The following is a 23,342-nucleotide window of genomic DNA, read 5'->3' as shown; positions in this document are numbered from 1 at the left end:
ATATCTGTTCGCTATACCCTGAAAACCAGAGACTAACATTTCAAATGTATTGAAGCTACACTAGCAAATACAATATAATATTTTAAGTTTTCAAACAGCCATGATAACTTTGGGATCGAGTTCAAATATAAACACAGGAAAATCGATATTCACTTTGATAAAGTAGGGTAATTTATGAATGACTGTGAGCTCTACTTGTACCTTGTCTCATTTAGAAACTCTCCATATTCCTAGAGGAATAGATGAGGAAGCCCTTAGGAATTTTGCATAGGCCTGTACTTAAGCATGACATGCACCCTAATTCCCACTACCCACAATTTTTGAAACCATATGAACTGTATTGATTGATATTCATATCCAAGGAATTTAGGAAATTAGGTTAATAAGAGAAACAACTATGACACAGAAATAAGGCATTCTTTCTTAATTTGAAAACTCCATGGGTTCTAGCTCGATATTTTATAAGAACTCATTGACAATTACATTCGTAGAGCTTAATGATTATTTATTAAACATTATCCCCTGAGTGATGAATATGTTGAAGCTATTAAACCTGCAAAAGAGTAAAAATCATAACATATGATTTATGTTCTCAAATAACATAATTTAGAAGATTCTGTAAAATGAGGTTGGTGAGCAGTCACAAGTCAAGGAACACAGACAGTGACCAGAAGCTGGAAAAGGCAAACAATTCAATTTTCCATAGAGCCTCTGGAGGGAACACAACCTCACTCACACATTGATTTTGGATTTGTGGCTTTCCTTTCATATCTGTGAGATAATAAATTTCTCTTGTTTTAAGTCACCAAGTTTGAAGTAATTTGTTAGATCAAATGTGTAACAGACAGAGAAACTAAGATAGCAAGTGAAACATGCTCAGACACAAACTTTCACAGAAACGGAAAACATGTATCAGGAACATAATGACCACAAAGCCAAAAATAAGAGTCAAGAGTCAGTGGGCAAACTGACAGCTCTGTGTACTGTGTGTGATCAGCAACTGCGCAGGAAGAAGTCAAAGATAAAGCAAGAGAAAGGAATTTTCAACAGTCCTGAATGTCCTAAAATGACATATATTTCAACACATACCCACAGGAAACTTTGGCACACCAATCTGGGAATGGCAGCAAAACTTGGGCAAGGATTTCCCAATGAGAACAGGTGCAGATGAGCAGAGGACCACAGGAGCACAGAATCTACCTAACCAACTAAGCCTCCCTTCCAGGACAAAGATCTACATGGAGGAGAAACTGCTAAAAATAGAATATAGATTGAGCAAGACAGCACAATAGAAGCATTAAAAGGAGAACGTCAAGATGAAAATTTATAAGTGATACAGTCAGTGAACTCAGAGAAGAGAACACTGTATTCATCAACACTTCGAGAAAACAATAGAAGAGAGAGTTGTAGATTTTTGAAATTAGAAAAGCTGCCCTAAATACTATTTCAAAAGTACTGGAAAACTCTTAGTTCATCCTGAGCAACATAGATTGAAATGAATCCCATAAACATTATTTTAAAAAATGAAATAAGTGCAGACTAATGTCAATTCAGACCATAAATACATGCCAAATAAGATGCCTGCAAATAAACAGAACTTTGTTTTGATATTTTAAAGCAAGTTAAAAATAATTAATTACATAAAATAATTCATAGAAGCTATGAAAAATCAAAACAGTATAAATCATAATTAGAAAAAAGGATTAATGAGATCATTTGAAAAAATGAAAGATTTTTGCAAGAATTGTTAGAAGAGAAAATATTTATATCTAAAGTAATAGATATATTTCATAAATAAACACCAAGTTATAAGAAATGCAATAGCAAATAATGAAACAATGAATAATGATTTAAGATATATATATATATATATATATAAGATGTTTCTAGATATTTAAAACATTTTTTAAAAAGACGAAGTTACTGAAGGCAGGCAGAATTAACACAGCATATGTTTAATAAAAGCTTCTTACCTATCCTGCCGAAAGTAATCTATACTGCATAACAAATTTAGAGAATTGAAACAACATACACTTACTATCTTACAGTTTTTTTTTGTGTCAGAAGTGTGGGCATTGCTCAGCTGGTCCTGTGCAGGACTTGTGCAAGAATCCAATCAAGGTATTAGATGTAGCTAGTTTCTCAATTAAAGGATTGGCTGGGAAAGGGTCTGTTTCCAAGCTCACTCAAGCTGTTTGTAGAATTTATTTCCTTGTGGCTGTAGGATTCAAAGAAACTTGCTTCTTCAAAGATTCCAAGGTAAATCTACTAGTAAGAGGGTTCCTTATATAATGTAATGACATTTCATCCTTATTGCAATAGAATAGAATAGAAATATAATACAATACAATTAATATAATATAATAAATAAAATGATGGGAATGATATCTCATCACCTTTGCCATGTATTTGTTAGATGTACATCACAAACCTCACCCATACTCAAGCAGATAGGATTAAATAAGAAAATGAATACTAGGAGGTGGGAATCATAGAGAAGATCACACACCTCTGGAAAAACAAAGATGCCAAAAGCAATACAATATGAGCAAACATAAAGGCAACAATTGAAAAATTTTACTGAAATGAGAAGAACCTGAAACTACCAATTGGAAGAACATATGAGGGGAAAATCAGTCTGAATATTTTGTGATAAAAATATTAATATTTGTATAAAAATTAGTTTTGAAAACTTAAGTTTTAAAAATTATTATTTTAATTATCTAAAATACTCTTAAATAATAAAAAAGACAATTATTTTCGATGTTCGGGGATTACAGTCAGGCCATTAAAAGATAAGTAAATTTAATTCATTATAGTTTTTCATAGCAATATTTTGTGCTACAAGACAATGTAGCACTATTTATACATCCGTGGATAAATTAATGTAGAACAAGAATTTTAATCCTCATGATAAGCTTTGTGTATAAACATTACTAAAAATATATGTGATGACCATACAAGAGCTCAGGAAGTATTCTTTCCATGGGTCTTTCATCACTAATCTACTAGAGAAACATATAAGGCCTGGAAATACTTAAGCACAAAATACTAATAGTGAGAATTAAATACACATTTTCCCACAGATCTAAGAAAATTAAAGGTTATGGGGAATACAATAAAGAATATGATGGCTATATACTCTAACAGTGTAGATACAGTACAACTAGTAAAAATAAAATGGAAAGAATGAACCAAAGGGTCTTAGATATAACCCTTCATCAATATGTATCTTACATTGACCCACAGTGACTGCTAGGTAAAACATAAAACAAAAACAGAATTTAAACAGAGGTATCAAGGACTTCGTATTTGTGGAAGAACAAATTTTGCATACTGAGTTATGCAAAACCATTAAGCAAATAAATAAAAGGCAAAGCAAACAAAAACTGTAGCAGCAAAAACATTAACCTTCATGGGGAGGGGGAGGAGAAGTATCCAGAACAGTAATGATACAAAATATAAAAATGTAAAGATTTTTAACAACCAAAAAATTATGAAAAGGAGGAAAGTGTGATTCATACACAGAAAAAAGCAGGTAATAAAAGTTGCTTTAGATGAGGCCCAGATGTTGAGCTTGGTAGAAGAAGATTTTTAAAGTAGACTTTATACATATTAGTATAATCAGAAAACTAAAATAGACCATGTATAAGTAAAAATATATGATGACAATATCTTATGTAAAAAAGAATATAAATACAAACATAAATTATAAGAAAGAACGGAATGAAAATTTTACCATTGAAAAGTATGATAACAAAAATAAAAATTTTGATAGTGTCTTAAAATTAGTTTAGAACTGACAGGAAAGTCACCAAATATGATATAGAACAACTATACAATCCAAAGAACAGAGTAAACAAGTTAAGAAAGATGAATACATCCTCTGATTAATGTAAAACACTGTTAAGGGAACCAACACACATGGTACGCCAAAAGGAAAGACAGAAAGAAAAGATTAGAGAAAAAAATTCAAATTAATTTCTCTAAACCCTCTAATAGAATAAAAAATATTAATCTGCACATCCAAGAAGACCAATGGCCTTCAATAAGGCACATGCAAATATGTCAACATCTACATTATACTGTAGTCAAAATGTTAAAAGCCAAAGAGAAAATCTTGAAAGCAGAAAGAGAAAAATTAGTCACCACATACAAGGAGTGCTAAATAAAATCCATAGCTGATATTTCCACATAAATAATTGAGACCAATAGGCAAAGGGATAACATACTCAAAGTGCTAAAAAGTTCAAAACAATCAAACAAACTAACAAAAAACAATGCCTAGCAAGAATACTTCATCTACCAAACTATCTTCAAAAATGAAGCCAAAATAAAGAAATCCCTAATTAATCGAAAGGTGAAATAGCCTGGTATTAGAAGTGTTAGAGATAAGGAATACTGAAATAATTTATTCAGGTTAAAACCAAGTGACACCAGACAGTAGTTTGATTACATACACATATGCATGTGTGTGCACACGCTCACACACATATACACACATGGAGGAAAAAGAACCTTAGAAATATCACACAATAAAAATTATGTCACTAATCACAGATACAGTATTTTAATACATACATATCTTTTTTCTTAAATGATTTTAAAATAAATTACATATTTACTTGCATTAGTATTGCAATATATATTTATATTTATATTGTTGAACTTAAAATACAGCAAAATACAGTATACAGTTGACTCTTGAACCTGAAATTCAGGAAACATTACACAGTTGAAGAGGCCATTGTTACAGGAAAGCTGTGAAAGCCATCACGCCCAAAACAATAAACTTCTGCTAAAGAAACCTGTGTCCAGATGTTGTGCAGGCCTTCGCAGGATTTATGACAGGCCAATCAAAAAAATTAGGGAAGAGATTATGGCTATGGCAACAAAAGGTGGGGGCTTGAGCTTATTATATTTAGGTTTACTTATATGCAAATTTTAAAAGTGTAGAAAAATTTTTGGAGATTTCAGCTGTTTGAAAAATTTTTATAGAAAAATCATGTGTCATAGAAATATCAAAAAAATTGAGAAGTTTGAGATGTCATGAATGCATAAAATATATGTAAATACTAGTCTATTTTCTTATGTAATATAAAATATAGATATTATATAAAGTTATAATTTATTAAAAATTATACACACAAACACAGATCATGCATGGTACCATTCTTGGTTGAGAAGAAATGTAAACAAGCATAAAGATGCAGTATTGAATTATAACTGCATAAATTAACTACAGTACATCCTGTACTACTATGATTTTATAGTCACTTCTGTTGCTACTGCAGTGAGCTCAAGTGCTCTGACGATTCACTTTAAACACCACGTGACACTAATCATCTCTGCATGATCAGTCTCTCTCTAGTAAATTATCTATCACAATAAAAAGTGATCTCTCACAGTTCTCACGTATCTTTCATCCTATTTAATCCAGTACTGTAAACCTTGAATAACACCATGAGAACTAGATAAAGTGCCACGAGCGATGATGAAAGTGCTCCCAAGAAGCAGAGAAAAGTCATGACATTACAAAAAAAAGGTTGAATTCCTTAATATGTACTGTAGATTGAAGCCTACAAACGCACTTGCCCACCTTTTCAAGAGAAATGAATTCAACATAAGGACTACTTAAAAAAAAAAAAGGAAAAGAAAACAATTTTTGTAGCTGTCATTGCAGCTATGCTAGCAGACACAAAAATCTTGCTCTTTTTGCTAAATACCTTTTTATTTTGTATTAAAATTGCAGCTATAATGTGGATGCAGTATTGCTATAAGAAATGTATACCTATAAACTCTAGTATAATTCCAGAAAAAGCAAAGTCATTCTGTGACAAGTTAAAGCAAAAGAAGATGAATCTAAAGCTGGAGAATTTAATCCCAGAGGATGGTTTGATAATTTTAGAAAGAGGTTTGGCTGAAAAAAATGTCAATATAACAGGAGAAGCAGTTCCTGCTAACCAAGAGTAACAGACGAGTTTCCATATGTCATTAAGAAAGTCATTGAGAAGATAGGATATTTGCCTGAATGAGTATTTAATGCAAACAAAAGTGCCCTAATCTGGAAAAAATATGCCACAAAAGTCATGTATTAGTAAGGAAGAAAAGTAAGTACTATGATTTAACGCAGGCAGAGATTGGTTACCTTTAAGGTTTTGTACAAATTCCGTCAGGTTTATGATTAGGATTGCCCTTCTCTCTAAAAAGCTAACCCTTGAGCCTTGAAGAAAAAAGATGTACACCAGCTGCCAGTCTTTTGGTTTCACAAGAAAATTCAATTGGAGAAATAGTAGTATTTTCAGGTGCTGGTCTTGGGACAACTGGTATCACAAGCAAAAGACTGATGTGGGAACTATACCTTACACAATGCACAAAAATAAACTCAAAATGGATCAGAGATCTAAATGTATAAAACTCTCAGGAGAAAGCATAGCAGTAAACATTTGTGAACTTGAATTAGGCAATGATTTCTTAGACATGATACCAAAGTCATAACGACAAAGAAAAAAGTAGAGACGTTATCAAAAATTTAAAACCTTTTTGCTGTAAATGATACTATAAAGAAAGTGAAAAATCAACCATAGAGTGGAAGAAAATATTTGCAAATCAGATATCTGATGAGAAACTGTTATCCAGAATAGGTTAAGGACTCTATAACTGGATAATAAAAAGCCAAATAACTCATTTAAAAATGAGCAAAAGGTTTGAATAGTCATTTCTCAAATAAAATACATAAATAGCTGACAATCACATGAACATCATTATTTATTGGGCAAATGCAAATCATAACAACAATACATTATCATTTCATGCTCACTATGATGACTAAAACTCAAATACAAATGATAACCAGTGAGAATGTGGAAAATTTGATGCCCTCATAAATTTCTGGTAACCTTTATAAGGTAAAATTGTGAAATGGAAAACAATTTGGCACTTTCTCAAAATGTGAAATATGGAGATACCACATGAACCATCAATTCCACTCGTAGTTATATACTCAAGTGAAATGAAAACATAGGTCCATATAAAAATATTCTCACAAATATTAATGGCACCATTATTCACAGTAGCTCAAAAGTGAACACAACCCAAATTTCCATCTACTAATGAATGAATAATTAGTTTTATATAATGTTTATTATGTATCAGAAACTCTAACAGTCTGAAAATAAGTATTTCTTTTAAGATTTATGAATAAAGTATCCCATTACTATTACTTCTGAAGTAATATATTCAATTTTTTACAGAAGCACAGATTTTATAATTTTAATCATCTTGATTTTTATTGCTAATTCAAATGTAAAATTAGATTTTTAGTATGACAATTTGAAGTATTAAATTCTCATTAGTATCTAGTAGAATTCCATGAAAATCATATTGATTTTCTATCATCAGTTTTAATTTAGCTTATCTTTTTAAAAATTATACTTAATTAAACATCTTTCTCAACTTCCCTTTAAACACAGGATTTCATGGATTCAAAATTGTATGTGTTGTGAAACAATAAAATTAACTCTCGTTTTTTGTTAATTTACCCTAATAATAATTTTAAAACCTCAGCTCATAGACTTTTCTATGATGTAGTGCAAACAAATATAATTACAATTATATTAACATTACATTCACTATTTATTGATCTGTTAAAATCTTTTTGTCATTTTTTATGGGGGACAAAAATGTATGCATGTACACATAAAAGTTGTAATATTTATTATGCCAGTATTTTGATTTATATGACAGTGGTTCAATGTAATTTCTGAGTGTTTTCATAAGTCACTATTCCATATTTAGATAGAATCCTCAAATAGTTAATAATTGTACAATGATACTATTCCTTTGTATCTGTTAACTAAATATGTGAATTAAAAGTCACTTATATAACATTCCTAAATATGAATACAACCTATAATATTTTAAAGTTGCAAGAATAATTGAAACCTAGTAACGTTTTTCTCCTAATATTCAGGGGCATTTTTAGGCTTTGGAGTAGAAAAGTTAATTCCATTGTAAAATAGCACTGTAAATTTTGTTTTACTGCATTCTAATCCTCAATACCAATTAGCACATTTTATGACTCTATTTGGATAACCTCCAAGTTTATATCCTTGCCACTACACTTCATAATTATTTAAAGAGGCAGCACCATGCCCTTGCTGCTTAGAGGTGGTCTGCTACCAACTTGTGAAATTACTACCTATATTAAGCAGATGTCAACACCACAGATTTTTAGTTAGTTGCAAAGTATTTGTACCATTTTCTCATATTTCCAAGGACCACTGTCATTCATTGCCAGAACTCCATGTCATCATGCAAAATCAAACAGAAAACACCCAAGGGAAAGTCACATGCAAGGCCCAGCATATGTTACCCCTGCACTGTCTTAGAGTAAAAACTTGGCAATAAAATGGAAATTTAAAAAAAGGAAAAAGAAAGAAAAAAACAGAAGACATGTAAATTACCAGTTTGTCACTTCACTGCCAATGAAGAAAACTTCAACTCTACTGCAATTCTCAAAGAATGCCTCTGATGTTCCAGTCAGCTATCCCAGTGGAGAAAATCTTGAAATGTATGTGTGAGTAGCTGAGGTGGTATGGGACACTTTTACATCATAGCTAGCATAGAAAACTGCCAGAAAAAAAGTGAGGGAGTCATTTAGACTCCCTAAGAAAGCCAAAAGAGTAAGAGTTTAAGATGGTACTCATATTTGAAACCCAAGATTACAAAATGTTTGGGCAAAACCATTTTGTAAAATGATGAAGAAGCAGGCTTTGTAGTGAGACAGGCTCGCATTCCTGCTTTGTCTCTTGGTAGTTGTGGGAATATGAGAAGGTTATTTAATACCTGTAGGTCTCGTTTATATATTCATTCATTCATTCAAAAAGGATAATGAGTGTAGAATGGACAAAGCCACAGTGCTAGCTATGAAAATAAAATGTTATAAAAGTCATATAAGGTTTTTACTTATTGGACCTTGCATTATTTTGGGGGAGGTATTGACGTTCAATTAAAAATCAACCTTTTAATGAAATAACGGTAAACTTTGGTAAGTATTAGCAAAGAGAAGAGATAGAATATCATTATAGAAAAAAAGCTGTAGTGCACTATGTAAAAGAATGTTTAGCTAAAACATTTTGAGGGAGTTGAAGACTCACGTTAGATCCAAAAATTAAAAGTTACTGCTTCTGCGAAATAGAGATTTGTTGTACATATGATAAAAGGTTCTAATAATAAGTATAGCACAGTTCTTGGCATAAATACTAAAATTTGGGGATATTATATTATTTTTGTAATTATTACCATTATTCAAATTCTATTTGAATATCTTTGAATGACTGACACTCAGTAAATTATAATCCCTTTGTTGAAATTATTTGAACCCAAATATTTATTTGTGTTGTTTTTTTAATTTTCTGTATTTCTATTTTTTTATCCTAAATGGGTCCATTAGGTGTTCTGGGTCAGAGACAGGGCTGTTTTTAAATACTACACAGTAAATGATGAGTGCATCTGTTTCCCTTTGCCCTGGGAGTTACTCCTATGGCGATGTGATGAGAGACTAGTCAATTGTCCAAGGCAAGTTGCAAGACACTCCACAGGCTAGAAAAGAGGAAACAATTTTTTTCTGTTTATTAAGGTATAGGAGACACCTATACCCCCACTCTCCAGAAGGGATCTCTTTCTGACTCCAGTTCTTTTGTAGGTAAAACGTAAATAAAATATCCTCAGGAACAACAGAGCCCCAAGTACTTTCACTAGATGTCTCCCTGGAATTTGCATGTGTAGGAAGACAATTCCCCAGTCTCCCAGTTACCTTCTGCACTAACTTAGCTACATATCCCAAGATATAATTATTTGGCTCTTGGGGAGATAAGAAAAATGTAAAAAAAAAAAATAACTGCAAATCTGAACTTTATGGTATGTATACATGTTCTAGGAGAAGTCAAAGCAAACAGTCACTAATTTTACAGTATATATACACAGATATATTTTTATATATACATATATATAGTCTTAAGAGATTAGGATACTGTACAAGAACAATGAGAAACCCAATTCCCTTGTATCCTAGCAGTATTACCTTGAAATACTGAGTAAATTGTGTTCTTACTTCTTGATGTTTTATAGTGTACCCTGAACATTTATATTAATATACAACTTGATTGTCTCACTAACGATTCTTAAAATCATTCTGAGATTAAACAAAAATCCACTTGACCTCCTCAAAGGAAAAGTAGTTTCTAAGTTTTGGATTTGCAGTCAGAATTTCAAATGAAAATGTACTAAGAAAACATTATTCAAGTAGAAGTTTGATCATTACAGTTATTGAGTTGCAGGCTCTGGAGTTTGCAGTATTGTACTATAAGAATTTTAGTTCAAGTGTTGTGTTTAATCTAATTAACGTTATATTTATGAATTGGCAAATGTCCCCAAATGTGTAGGAACAAATACATCTGCTCTCACAGGGGCATCTGGCTTCTTGCTGGAACACATGGTTTCACCTTTACCTTCAACCACAGCCCAATGTGCATCAATATGGAGATAATGCAGTTCCATTTGTACCTCTTTGTGATTCAACATACCTCAGAGTGTTGAACATTGAAGGCAGAAGACAGAAGGCACTGCCAATGCACATTGATGAAAGAATTGTCAATAACAGTCAAATCGTACAGCATTAAAAATTTACCAACTACCTTATCATGAATGCTTATTTTAAGGAGAGCATTTTAAATAAATATATGACCATAGAAAATAAATATTTACATGGCTTATCAACAGCAGCATTATTTATTAATCCCCATAGATGTAACAAAAAGGAATATATTTCTACATATATATACATACACATATATATACATACACAAATATGCATGTATATGTATATGTGTGCTTGTTTTTATGGTAATTTTTAATTTTAAGACATTGTTTTGGTATACATAAAGTAAACTATCATTTTTTAAATTTACAGTATTTAAGAATATAAAGAAAAAATCACCATCTTTTTAATTTTAGTGGTGTGTCTCAGCCTTGAAGCAGCAAAAATTTTATGAAAATATGGCAGAACATAATTCCATTGGCAGAAAGAGAATATTTATGGAATTCTAGAAGCCTAAGTATTTGAATTTCTGTCACTCACCAGATCAACTAGATTTGTGGAAGAGCTTTACCTTAAAAAAGAGTGATAAAATAGTGTCATAATTTAGATTAAAGCCATATATCTGTTATAATTTGAAACATATATCACACACTGCACAAAGTATTCATTGTACTGTTAGAAAAAGTTGAGTAAAAATTCAGTTCGGAAAATAAAATCAAAAGTAAAACAGACACCAGGCAAATAAAGGAAAACAACAAACCACAGCAATAACAACAACAAAAACAAAAACACCACAGGCTGGATTAGGGGCTCAATTATGAGATTTATATTTATTCTTTACGTGAGACCACATGTCATAGCCATGGATTTCATCACCATTTATAATTTAATGGTATTAAGATATAACTTGTTTAAACCTTTAAAATGATTTTTAGTTTTATCAAAGTAACGTATGTTCAAATTTGAAATATCTATGTCAAGATGAGCAGAAGAGTTTAATAAGTGAATTTTAAAGATACAATTTAAAATTAAAGTTAGAAAAAGTATATATGATTAAATGTATTTAAAGATTTGCAGGGTTTTACGAAAAATATGACAAAGCTATTGAAAGACCATCCTGGCTAACACGGTAAAACCCCATCTCTTCTAAAAATACAAAAAAAAAAAAAAATTAGCTGGGCGTGGTGGTGGGCGCCTGTAGTTCCAGCTACTCGGGAGGCTGAGGCAGGAGAATGGCAGGAACCCAGGAGGCAGAGCTTGCAGTGAGCCGAGATGGCTCCACTGCACTCTAGCCTGGGTGACAGAGCAAGATTCCGTCTCAAAAAAAAAAAAAAAAAAAGAAAGAAAGACAATAAAGACATCTTTAATAAATGGAGAAATAATCCATGTTTATGCAAAAGGTATATAATAACATAAAAATATTAATGTTCACCAAATCAACATATGCATTTAAATCAATGTCAGTTTTTAAAATCCCAATTTTTGATACAAATTGATACATTGTATCTAAAACTTTATGTAAAAATAATGTGAGAAGATAAATAGCAACGATTTCATCAAAACTTAAATAGAATAAAAATGTAGAAAAAATGGTTTCTCATACATATTAATTTACATTTTAAAATTATAGCACTATAATAGGGTGGTCATGTTTGGTGAGATAGATCAAAATAATAGAATAAAAAGACTAGAACTGAGACATACATTTATACAGAAATCCTCTATATAAAAGTTGGCATTTTAGAATTTTAAAACATTTTAAGTTAAGTATCAGTGTATATTTTTAAGATCTCAAATTAAACAGATTTTATAAATAATATATACATATAAATGGAAAGCAAAAACCATAAAGAAAAATGTAGATATGTTTTATTAAATTATATTTTCAAAATTCTATACATCAAGAGATATTAAATGTGGTTTTTTAAAAAGTAACAAATTTACAATTAGAATATACTGCAAGACATAAATGTAAAGGGGTCATTAATAAGTATATTGAAAGACATTTGTAAAACAATATAAAAATATAAAGAAATATGATAAGAAAAAAGGCAAAATGTCTTAACAGGTAATTCTCAGAAAAGGAAATGTCACTTATATGAAGGTGGCGGAATCAAGAAAATGTTCAAGCATCATCTGTTTTCCAAGAGTTTCATGGGACCTCGGCCACCTCCAACTTGATATTCAAGTGCCACTTGAGTTAATGCCATCAAAAAGTCTAATGTACCCGTTCGTCTTGTTGTTACCTGGCTAACTATCCTAGTTAACCCTTTGTCTATTCACTGATACACATTTAATAGCGTCTAAGTTTGCCTCTAGATAAGACCAACCCTACCTGGTTTAATTCCCATGAGGAATTTTCTTTTTTAATAGCTCAGGAGCCTGGGAATTGGCTCCATGAAGGACAAAACTCTTGACGTGTAAAATTGTAAAAAAAACCTCAATACACACACCCGTAAATGGGTATAAAGACTGAATACATTTGGAAGTGTAAACTAAATTAGTAAAATGATAAAACACAGTTTCTTATATTAGGATAAATAATGTACTCAGTTTAGTATTTAAACTTTTCTGTAATCTCAGATTAATTTTACTTTCTATAAAGGGTGTTGAATTATATATAATTCTTCTGACACTAAGCTAGTATTATAATAAAATAATTAATTACAAACTATTCCAAAGGCCAAGCATGCCTAGTGAAATGGTTCAACCCACAAATTCTCAATTAACATATTAAACCTGGAATTCAATATCCAATTCCAGTTTGTGTTAATTATCCTTGTTCTTTGTTCCAAATACAATCTGACTACATCTCTCTCACAGAACTGGCCACATTGTCCTGCAAGTAACATCTAGACTTTGAGGCACTTGAAAGAGGGAATAGTCTTCCCATCTCAGCACCTATTCTCATGTCTAGCACAGATAAGGAGCTCGAAAATGTTCCAAGGATAAATGATACTATGTTTGTCTTAGTTATCTCTTTTTTCATATGCATATGTAATAAAATAATGTATTTGAGTTAATTTAGGCAAAAAGGAGAACCTCATCGGGAAGTTATACTCAAAGTCAAGCAAGCAGTTGGGACTCAGAACCTATTTGGGGCCAATGCTCAAGGCTCAAGTCCTAGTTTCCTGTTTTTATCTCTTATTTATTCTCTACCCTGCCTATCTCTTTCATTCTTATGCCTGTATGTTAACCTTTGATATTTGACTTAAAAATGGTACTTGCAACTTCCTAATATACATATTAGTTTTTGTGGTGTACAGTTGCATATTAGTTTTTGTGGTGTACAGTTCTCCCTGTTTACCAAAGCATAGAGCAAATTTGGGCAGAGGGCCATTATTAGCTCAACTTGGATGATATATGAGGTAATGTTTATGAACTTAGCTTCAGTCATTGTACCTGGGACACTGGAAAAAGGAGAGAATATTCCTAAAACTTGGTGTCACATCTCAGCAGGAAGAACACTGTACAAACATATGCTGGGAAACACTTCATCGTGTCATTTCTGCAAGTCTTGTTTCTGTGTTTGTTCCAGGGCTATCTTTCAAAGAACATTTGTGTAGCAAGCAATCCTGAAAGATAGCAGTAGTGTTTTCCTATAAGAAAACACTACCAGGGCAGAGTGTAGCTTTGTTTCCTGATAGACATAGTAAAAAAAAAAAAAAAAAAAAAAAAAAAAAAAAAAAAAAAAATGTGTTTTCAGGGCAAGAGTCTAGCAGGTAAGCTAGGAGCATTGTTATCAAATTAGGGTTTTCTTAAGCTTAGGGTTCCTCAGCTATGACACTCACATGTTTTGTGTTTAGCATCCATCTGGGATGACCTCAGCATCACCCTTGCGGGACTTAGATGAGAAAGGTAACTGATGTGAAGACGAAGTAAGAGCTGCCTGTTGTACTGTGAGTCATAAAATCCTTTTCTTCTGACCCAGGAGTTTCATGTCTTCTGCCAGATCCATGAGACTGTGGCAGGCCAAGTTATTAGCTAGAAAGTTTGATAAAATCTCTAATTATCCATAGCTCTTGACAAAATGCACTCATTCAGTTAATCCTTTCCACAACACAATTCTACTAATAATGACACAACAGAATTTTCTTTACAATTTCTATTCCTTTTGAAATTTGCTTTCAATTGGAAGAATGTTTTACTCATAAAGTTATTCATAACCATCAAAATAAAATCAGACTAAATGTATTTTATCAAAGCAATAAAAACAGCGTATTTATGAAAATTTGATAAAATCAATTTCATGAAATAAAATTGTGGTATACAGAAATATTTTTATTGATAAAATGTTTTCTTCTTATGTGGGACAGTTGCTACAAAATTGATGCATGCTTTCTGATCAGAAAGAATTGCACTCCTCCCCTCTCTTTTTATTTTAACAAATATCCTTAAATATATGTCTAGATGAGAATAATACTTTAGTCCTTTGATGATAATATTTCCTGAAATATTTTGGAAATTTTTCCATTAGAATTGCTTTTGGAGATAAAAGAATATTTATCAAATTATAAATATTCATGTCAAATTATAATAATTTTTATAAGGTATATTTTATATATTAGAAACTGTCAGTACCCATTAAGAATAAAATCTAATAATGAAGATAGGTTATTAACTTAATGAATAGCATTAAATTAAACATATGACTATGGAGACACAAGGGCAATTTTTTTTATTGACTGATAAAATTATTTTTCATTTCCATAAACTGTTAATATTGTTCTAGAAAAATTATTATCATCAAAGGACTAAAGTTTTTTTTTTAATTCTTTTGGTTAACATTTTGTCTCTAGGATCTCTTTTGATGTTGTACTTACTAGCTTGTTTGTTCCATTACTGTGTAATACTCTCTTTGTCAGAATATAGTGTAGTTTTAAGTATCTATTATAGCATTTATGGATATATGGACTGTTTCTAGGTTTGGAATATTTTGAGTAATGCTGCCAACTGTAAAGATAATTTGGTGTACTTATGTGTACATTTCCCTGGGGTACAGACCTATAAATAGAACCCCTACGTCATAAACTATGTCAACATTCAACTTTAGTGATACTGCTAATCAATTTTCAAAATATTTTTGTCAATTTCTACTTCCATCTGCAGTGTATGAAAGGTTTAGTTAGTGAACACTATTGACAACACTTGGTACTGTTTTTCTCATAATATTTTCCAACTATTGAAGGCAGATTATAGTATATAATTAAAATAGTATATATTAGCTTAATTACCAAATTTTAAGCATATTTTGAACATTTTTTCATAGGTTTAGTGACCATTTGGATATCGTTTACAGGAAATATGTTTAAGACTCTTCCACATTTATTTTTTCTGTCTTTTTCACAGTTTCTATTAGTATTTATTTATTGTACATATGTATCTTTTAAGTTATGTATTGACAATACATTTTTACATTATGTCTTTCCTTATCAATGTATTTTTGTGGGAGGTTAAAATTGATTTAAAAATTTGTGGATACATAGTAGGTGTGTATGGGGAACATGAGATAGTTTGATACAGGCACACAATGTGTAGAAATCTTATCAAATGCTTAAAAGAATATTTTGATAATTAGAAGTTTACAATTTTAATATAACTTAAATTGAAACTTTCTTTACAATTGTGCTCTTATGTTCAGTTTAAGAAATCTTTATCTACAAAGGGTGATATATTCTCCTACTTTTCTCTTTGAAGTTATGTTGCTATTTTTTTCTTATTGTAAGAAAATGGTTACATAATGAAGTATAATATTTTTTCAGCTACAGAGATCTTTAGGATTTGACCCTTGTTTGAACTGCTTTCTATTTAATTTAAGGAAAATGAAAGAGTCTTAATTAGCTGTACTGAATTCATTTACAGGAATGAAAATATGGATCAATATGGGACTGTCAGGAATTTATGTTGTATATAATACTCTACTTTTTGTCGACATTGTTCAGTGTACTAATTTATAATTGATGACCTATAGCTGAATCAACAAGTACAAGCTAGTCATATATCTCTGAGGGGGTTATTTGACTAGCAAGTTATAATGTGGACTGCACCCATTTAAGCTTACTTCTTGTGGTTCTGGTGTGCGTGTATATGTGTGTGTGTGTGTCTAGAAGTATTGGTAGCTTTGCCTGGGAATTGTGAGACCTCTGGCATGCTGTTCCTGTATTCTACCTTTTTTAAACCTAAAAAACTACCTTTCCTCTAAACTCGGTGCTAGGTCAAGACTAAGACTATGAAATTATCCTGTTTCATCCTATGTTGACCAAGAGCCAATACAAGACTTCTAGACATCTTTGGAGATAGGCATAAATGTGCCCAAGTTTGGCTGCAAGAGAACTCTAGTTTATTCAGTGCTTCCAAGTATCAGGTATTTATATTTATGTTTTTGGAGGTTGTATTTTGGGGTTATATTTCAATTCTTAATGTATCTTCAACACCTTGGTTATCAAATTAACTGGTGCAATGTGATTCTAGAAAATAGCAGCAATATTCATATTTTAAATATCTCCCCAATTTAATATTTCTACAAATTAAACCATCTTATAAGTCTAAATTTCATATTTTAATTTTCTCTTTAAGGAAATATATCTGAAAAATTATGAGAAAGACAATCATTGGTATGACATAATTCTGCAGTTCTATGTATTGCATTGAATGTATATATGCAATTTTGCATATGTAAAAAATCAAATTGAAAATTTAGTAATTTATCTGTAATTTATCCAAGCAGCCTCCAAGAATGAGTTGTTACAAAGGTCACACACAAACCGAAACTTGCAGAGGCATAAACAATATTCTCAAGTTTGTGCTTTATCCAATAGATAAGTAATAATGCACCTTGAGATTAATAAGTATTTTTCCGCAAGAGTTTTATATGTTCTAAACAGTCTTGAGAAAAGAAGAGAGAAGCACAGAAAGGCACACTGTAATTGTTAAATGAAGAAACAAACATTCATCCTGAGCTCAAAATAATATTTTTAAAATTATTAATTTATGAAAAACAATATTACTTCCATTAACAACTTTACATATTAAAATTTTGCAGCTCTTCAGAAGTAATTTCGTAAAATATTTAGTAGCTAGTATAATTTAATAGTGTCAACAACATTTTGAAAATAAATAAAGTCTTGCAACTTCACATAATCTAAAAACAAGCAAATTACATCTATCTTTTGCTATTTATTAGGGTTTATGACTAAGCCAGAAAATTATGAAGTTGGTTCAAGGGGGAGCAGGTTATGCAGCAGGTATTCTGCATAAAAAGTAGTACCTAAAAAATTTGGAGATGTAATCCATCAGAAGGAAATACTCATGATATTGAAAAGTAGCACCTCTACTGCTGATATGGACATATATTAGTGTCACAGGATCCTTGGAGTGTAGCTTCACCAGCTGGGAACTTTTGTGGCTGGTGGCACCTTCTGCCTGAGTGTTGCTCACACCTGCTGGGCTTGTTCCTCCCACACAGCCAAGCAGACTGCGCTCAGCTTGAACTACTGACCCAGATTCCATACCTGCCAAGGTGGAGCTAGGCACAGTGTGGCAAGGGGTGTGTGGCCGAGCAAGTGCAGGGTCTGGCCACTGCACACAGCCAGGCATGTCACTGCTGCAGCAGGGCAGGCCAGCTCCGGGTGCCAGCACAGGTGCAGGCTCTTTGCAAGGTTGTGGCTGGAGAAGATGTACTGCATGAGGCTTCTGAAGGTTGTGGCTGGACAAGATGTACTGCATGAGGCTTCTGCTGCAGGCATCTGCATCTGCATCTGCTGCAGGCATCTGCATCTGCATCTGGACAAGGGGAATGTGATGGTTCCTAAAAGCTTGGAAACACCAGGAACCACAGAGCACTGAAGAGGGCATCACAACCTTGGCTTTAGGATCCTCTAGGTGTGGGCTCTCCAAAAGGTCTTCTCTCCTTCTTATTGCCTGCAAGATGGAGAGCAGTTGGGGGTGAGAGGGCATGTTTCAGCCCTGTTTGTGTTACAACTCTTTCAGTCCTGCCATTCAGTGGAACCCGAATTCTTAGCCTGCATCCAGGAAGATTGAGGTGTGCAAACAACTGGAGAGTGAACAAGGTAGAGAGGAACATCACTGAGTGATGAAACAGCTTTCAGGAGACCTGTAGTGGGTAGCTCCTTTCCGCAGGCAGGTCATGCCAGTAAGTGTCCAGCTCTCAGCAGAGAGGAAACTCACAGTGGGTAGCTCTTTTCCACAGGCAGGTTGTTCTGATGAGTGTCCAGCTTTCGGTGGAGAGCATATCCATAGTGGGTAGCTTCTTTCCACAGGCAAGTCGTCCCAGTGAGTGTCCAGTTCTCAGCAGAGAGGAGACCCTCAGTGGGTAGCTCCTTTCTGCAAGCAGGGTATCCCAATGTCTGTCCTAGTCTGGCTGAGTCGGGGGCTTTTATGGGCTCAGAAGGGAGGAAGTGCATGTGGATTGATACATGGGTGATCATGGGTGGGCCTGGAAAAAGCACCATAAGTTCTCACTCTGGGCCATGGACTCAACCTGGAACTGGCAGCTTGGACCCAAGGCTTCAGGCTGTCCCTGGTTTGAAGGTGCAGTTTTACCACAAACCTGTCCCTTTCGACCCAGAACCCTGTCTGCCTCCTGCCACCATAAACATGCCATCCACGGTGCCCATGCGTTTGTGTCAAGAAGCGCCTGAAGGCCCATGCCAAACCACTCTCAGCCCCACCTGAGGCTCCCTCCCATGCTTGTCAATGCCCAAGTCCAGAGAGGGCCAATAAGGCAGGGGGCTGGCATGTCAGCACCAACCTGAGCATGCACACACCCTGCCAGGTTGCAACAGCACTCAGGCTGAGCCACAACATCACTGTGCCCCCAGAGCAAGCACTGAGAGTGGGGAGAGGCCAGTGAGCAGGAGCAGGGACTTCCGAGTGCACCAGAGCAGGGTGCTTCCAGGGTCTCTAAGAGGGCAGTTATGCCCTGGTCCAGAGCCACCACTGGGCAGCTGCAGCTGCGCCCAGGAGTGCAGGGTTTCTGCTCCACCAACTCAGTAGAGGGCAGGGCTCCTGACTTTTCTCAGTTCCCGCTGGCTCTGAGTAGCACCTAACCCCCCGCTGCAGCCCGCATTTTCACAGTGGCTGCACCAGATGGGCCACTCTTGCAATTAGTAGTTTATTGAGAGAATGCCAATTTTGGATAATACCAAGGCCCCCTGTAGCAATTTATAAAAGTTATAAAGTATCAGCAGACAACCTGAGGCATAGCTGGAAAAGGGAATATGTTTTGGAGAGACTTTAAATGATACATTATTTTTCATACAGTTGTGAAATACAGACCCACTAAACATTTTAACATTTATGTGAATGTCCCAAGATTAGGAGCTTTGCACATGATAAATGATGAATAAATAAATGCTTAATAAATTAATATATCAATTAATGATAATTAGTTCTTAAAATAATGGGTGTAAAAAGTTCAGAGAGACTTATAATCAAGGATAAAGGCAAAGTATTAGTATATTATGTAATTTATATTCAAGGTATTCTTCAATACTGCCTTTTTAAGAAACATTATTCTCTTATAATTAAATGAAAATAATTATTTGGGTAAGGTTGTTAATCTCTGTTTCATACAGTTTGTCCGTAATTAGATATAGTTGAATATTTTGACAAGGTCATTTGCAAAACATCTCCATTTAACTCTTGGCAAATTGATTAAATTACAACATAAATACAAAATAAATTCTAACGTGCTTCATAATGCAAAATGAGATAAACAGGTAAACTTAAAATGCTGTCTTTAAGATAAAATATTTCCTTTGATTATTTAAATAATAGGTACTAATAAAGAAAATATTACACTATATGATCACCTTGATCATATGAACATGTTTGCTTTCTGTGCTTTGTAGGTTATTATCATATTAAGCCAAGGATAATGTATTTTATTGTCATCCTTTTTCATGCTTCTTACACAGAAATGTTGTGCTTCAATTAATGTATCGAAACAGATTATTTATTTTTAAAAATAACCGTTTTTGGGCCGGGCGCGGTGGCTCACGCCTGTAATCCCAGCACTTTGGGAGGCCGAGGCGGGCGGATCACGAGGTCAGGAGATCGAGACCATCCTGGCTAACACGGTGAAACCCCGTCTCTACTAAAAATACAAAAAATTAGCCGGGCGTGGTAGTGGGCGCCTGTAGTCCCAGCTACTCGGGAGGCTGAGGCAGGAGAATGGCGTGAACCCGGGAGGTGGAGCTTGCAGTGAGCCGAGATCGCGCCACTGCACTCCAGCCTGGGCGACAAAGCAAGACTCCGTCTCAAAAAAAAAAAAAAAAAATAACCGTTTTTGTCTTTCTCTTTTTTATATCTACTTGATAAAATACCAATTTAAGAGTTAGATATTCTAGAGAGTGGATATAATTTTTTCCCAGGCTAAGAAAGCAATTGATCAAGTTAAGTTTTAATGAAATCAAGCAGCAGATACTAACAACTTTATACAAAATTCTTGGTTACAAAAAGGATGTAAAGCCTATATTTCCACTAGAAAATGATAGATCTAGTTGTAGCTTTATGTTTCGAGATATCTCTTTTCACTCTTAAAATACATAACCAAATAATCACTGACTTCAGGGAGGGAAAATTATCTTGAAAGACACAACCCATTAAGTTAAAACACTACAGAAATTTAAGAGAGAAAAAAGACTACTTATTATTCTGTCATCTGCTTAGTAGAGTATCTTCTGAAATGTGTAAACTATTCTCCATGGATACTTGAAAAGTACACCAAGGTGATCATTTTAATCCATGCATAGGAAAACATTGCATTTGTTTACTAAATGAATAACAAAGATTTTTAAACCAGGGAGATCTAACATAAGATTTTATTCTGCGTATTTTTTATAAGCAGTATGTCTCACACATGCAGTCAGAAAAGGCAAATTATTGGATCAGAAGATCTTAACCTTACTATAGTTTCTTGTATTCAACAGCATCATGCTATTTCTGACGGAATACCTCCAGGCCTGGTGCTGAAGAGTAAAACTCTAGGCCTCGTTGTTAAAAGTATATTAGTGTGGTTGAAAGAACTCTGCCTTCACTGTGACAAAGACTTCCTCTTTGACCAAAATTTAGTCAGGTAACTGTGAGCCCTCTGCTCCACTAGGTCTCAACCTTGGGCTTCTGTCTTCATCTTTGTCAAATTCATTGATAGCAAGAATCCTAAGCCAGTTTAACAAGAAATCGTCACTGTTGATATCTGATCATCCTGGCCTGCTTTAAGCAAAGATTCTAAGTGGGTTTATCAAAAATCCTCTCTCCTTGATGTCTCCTTTTAGTAATTTCCATCCATTGATTCCCTCATCCTGCATCCTGCTTGTCAGTCACATTGTTTTTTTTTTTTTGCCGTATTCAAAGCTGAGCCTCACCTTTATTTCCTATTGCAATATCCCTATCGCAGTAGTCTTGACTAAAGTTTTCCCTACTGTTTTAGCAAGTGCCAGAGTATTTTTTTTTAGCAAGGAAATTTTCCCCCATTGACATATGGAAACAAAGAAGAAAGTCTATAATTAAGCTTTAAAAATGCATTATACCATAACATAAAATGTAAGAAAAGATACTGTCATATATGATATTTCTAACACGTTTTAAAAGAAAACAATAAGACAAAGTAATATGGAATACTAAGACATAGAGTTGGCCATAGATATAGGAAAATATCATGTGCTTGTGTAGAGCAGAGTGAATTTACCATAAATAAGCACAGAATCTCATGATTATTAACTATGTGTTTTGATTATACAGTATTAAAGCATTAACACAAACATTCTCTCATTTTTTAAGAAAATTTTTATCTAATAATAGAGAATGTGTTTGGCTTGCCTCCCCCAAAGAAAATATTTATCTATAAATTAATTTGTAAGCTAGTTTATAACTAATTAATTAACAGGACTTTGACTTGTTGATTAATATCCTTGCTCCTATATTTAATATACATTATTATTTATATCACCTACTGAAGGGAGTAGTTCCTCAGATGAAATCCAAGAACTATTGCAAACACATCAATAATCATTCATATCAATATACCGTTGATCCTACTTTATTTATAAAATAGTATTAATACACTAGAATATTCATTTAATTTTACATGTACTTTGTCAGAGCATAATTTTAGATCTCTGATTTAAATGAAGAATAGAATGAGTGTCAGAAAAGATTAAAATTTTTATGCCAAAATTTATTGCCAGTTTTAAAAAAATTTCCAGTAAAATCATCTGGAAATGGTTTGAGAAAACAGTTATGGAACATATAACAACAAAAATCCCGATGACTATGATAATACAGTGTAGGAGTTGGCAAGTCTCTAAAAAACAACACGGGGCCTACATATTTTTACTTAAGAATGTGCGGCATGACGTTATTATATTATATATAAAAAAAAATTAACCAGAAATAAGAAGACTGTCTTCTGGCAACCCAGGTATGAGCTCTTAGTTTTAGGAGACAAATTCAAACCTATTTCATAATCGTGGAAATTTCCATATTAATACATCAGAAAACGTTTGATATATGCTCAGCTTGGTGCTATGTAGAAGCTTAAAATGTATTTTTGGTTAGAAAACTGTTATATGACTTAACTCTGCTGTCAATCATGGATTATAGAAAGAAGGTCAGGTACTAGAGAAGGACAAAAGAAGCAGGCCATCCCTGCAGAGATACACAGAGATACACGAAATGACGTTCTGATTAATATGTAGGAATAAGTTTTTGTGGTTTAGTT

The 23,342-nt window shown here is 33.2% G+C and overlaps 1 long non-coding RNA gene across 1 annotated transcript in view; it reads right to left on the bottom strand.

Annotated features, from left to right (window-relative positions):
* Window positions 1-23,342, bottom strand: part of LOC129529876 (uncharacterized) — a 105,883-nt gene that overhangs the window by 65,371 nt on the left and 17,170 nt on the right. Inside the window, exon 3 of the long non-coding RNA XR_010133661.1 lies at window positions 14,392-14,584. This is a non-coding gene — a long non-coding RNA (uncharacterized lncRNA). The remainder of the gene's footprint in view (window positions 1-14,391; window positions 14,585-23,342) is intronic.

This window comes from Gorilla gorilla, chromosome 1, assembly GCF_029281585.2.
Source record: "Gorilla gorilla gorilla isolate KB3781 chromosome 1, NHGRI_mGorGor1-v2.1_pri, whole genome shotgun sequence".
Taxonomy (NCBI): domain Eukaryota; kingdom Metazoa; phylum Chordata; class Mammalia; order Primates; family Hominidae; genus Gorilla; species Gorilla gorilla.
Note: the sequence above shows the minus strand (reverse complement) of the source record. Positions and strands in the feature narration are given on the sequence as shown.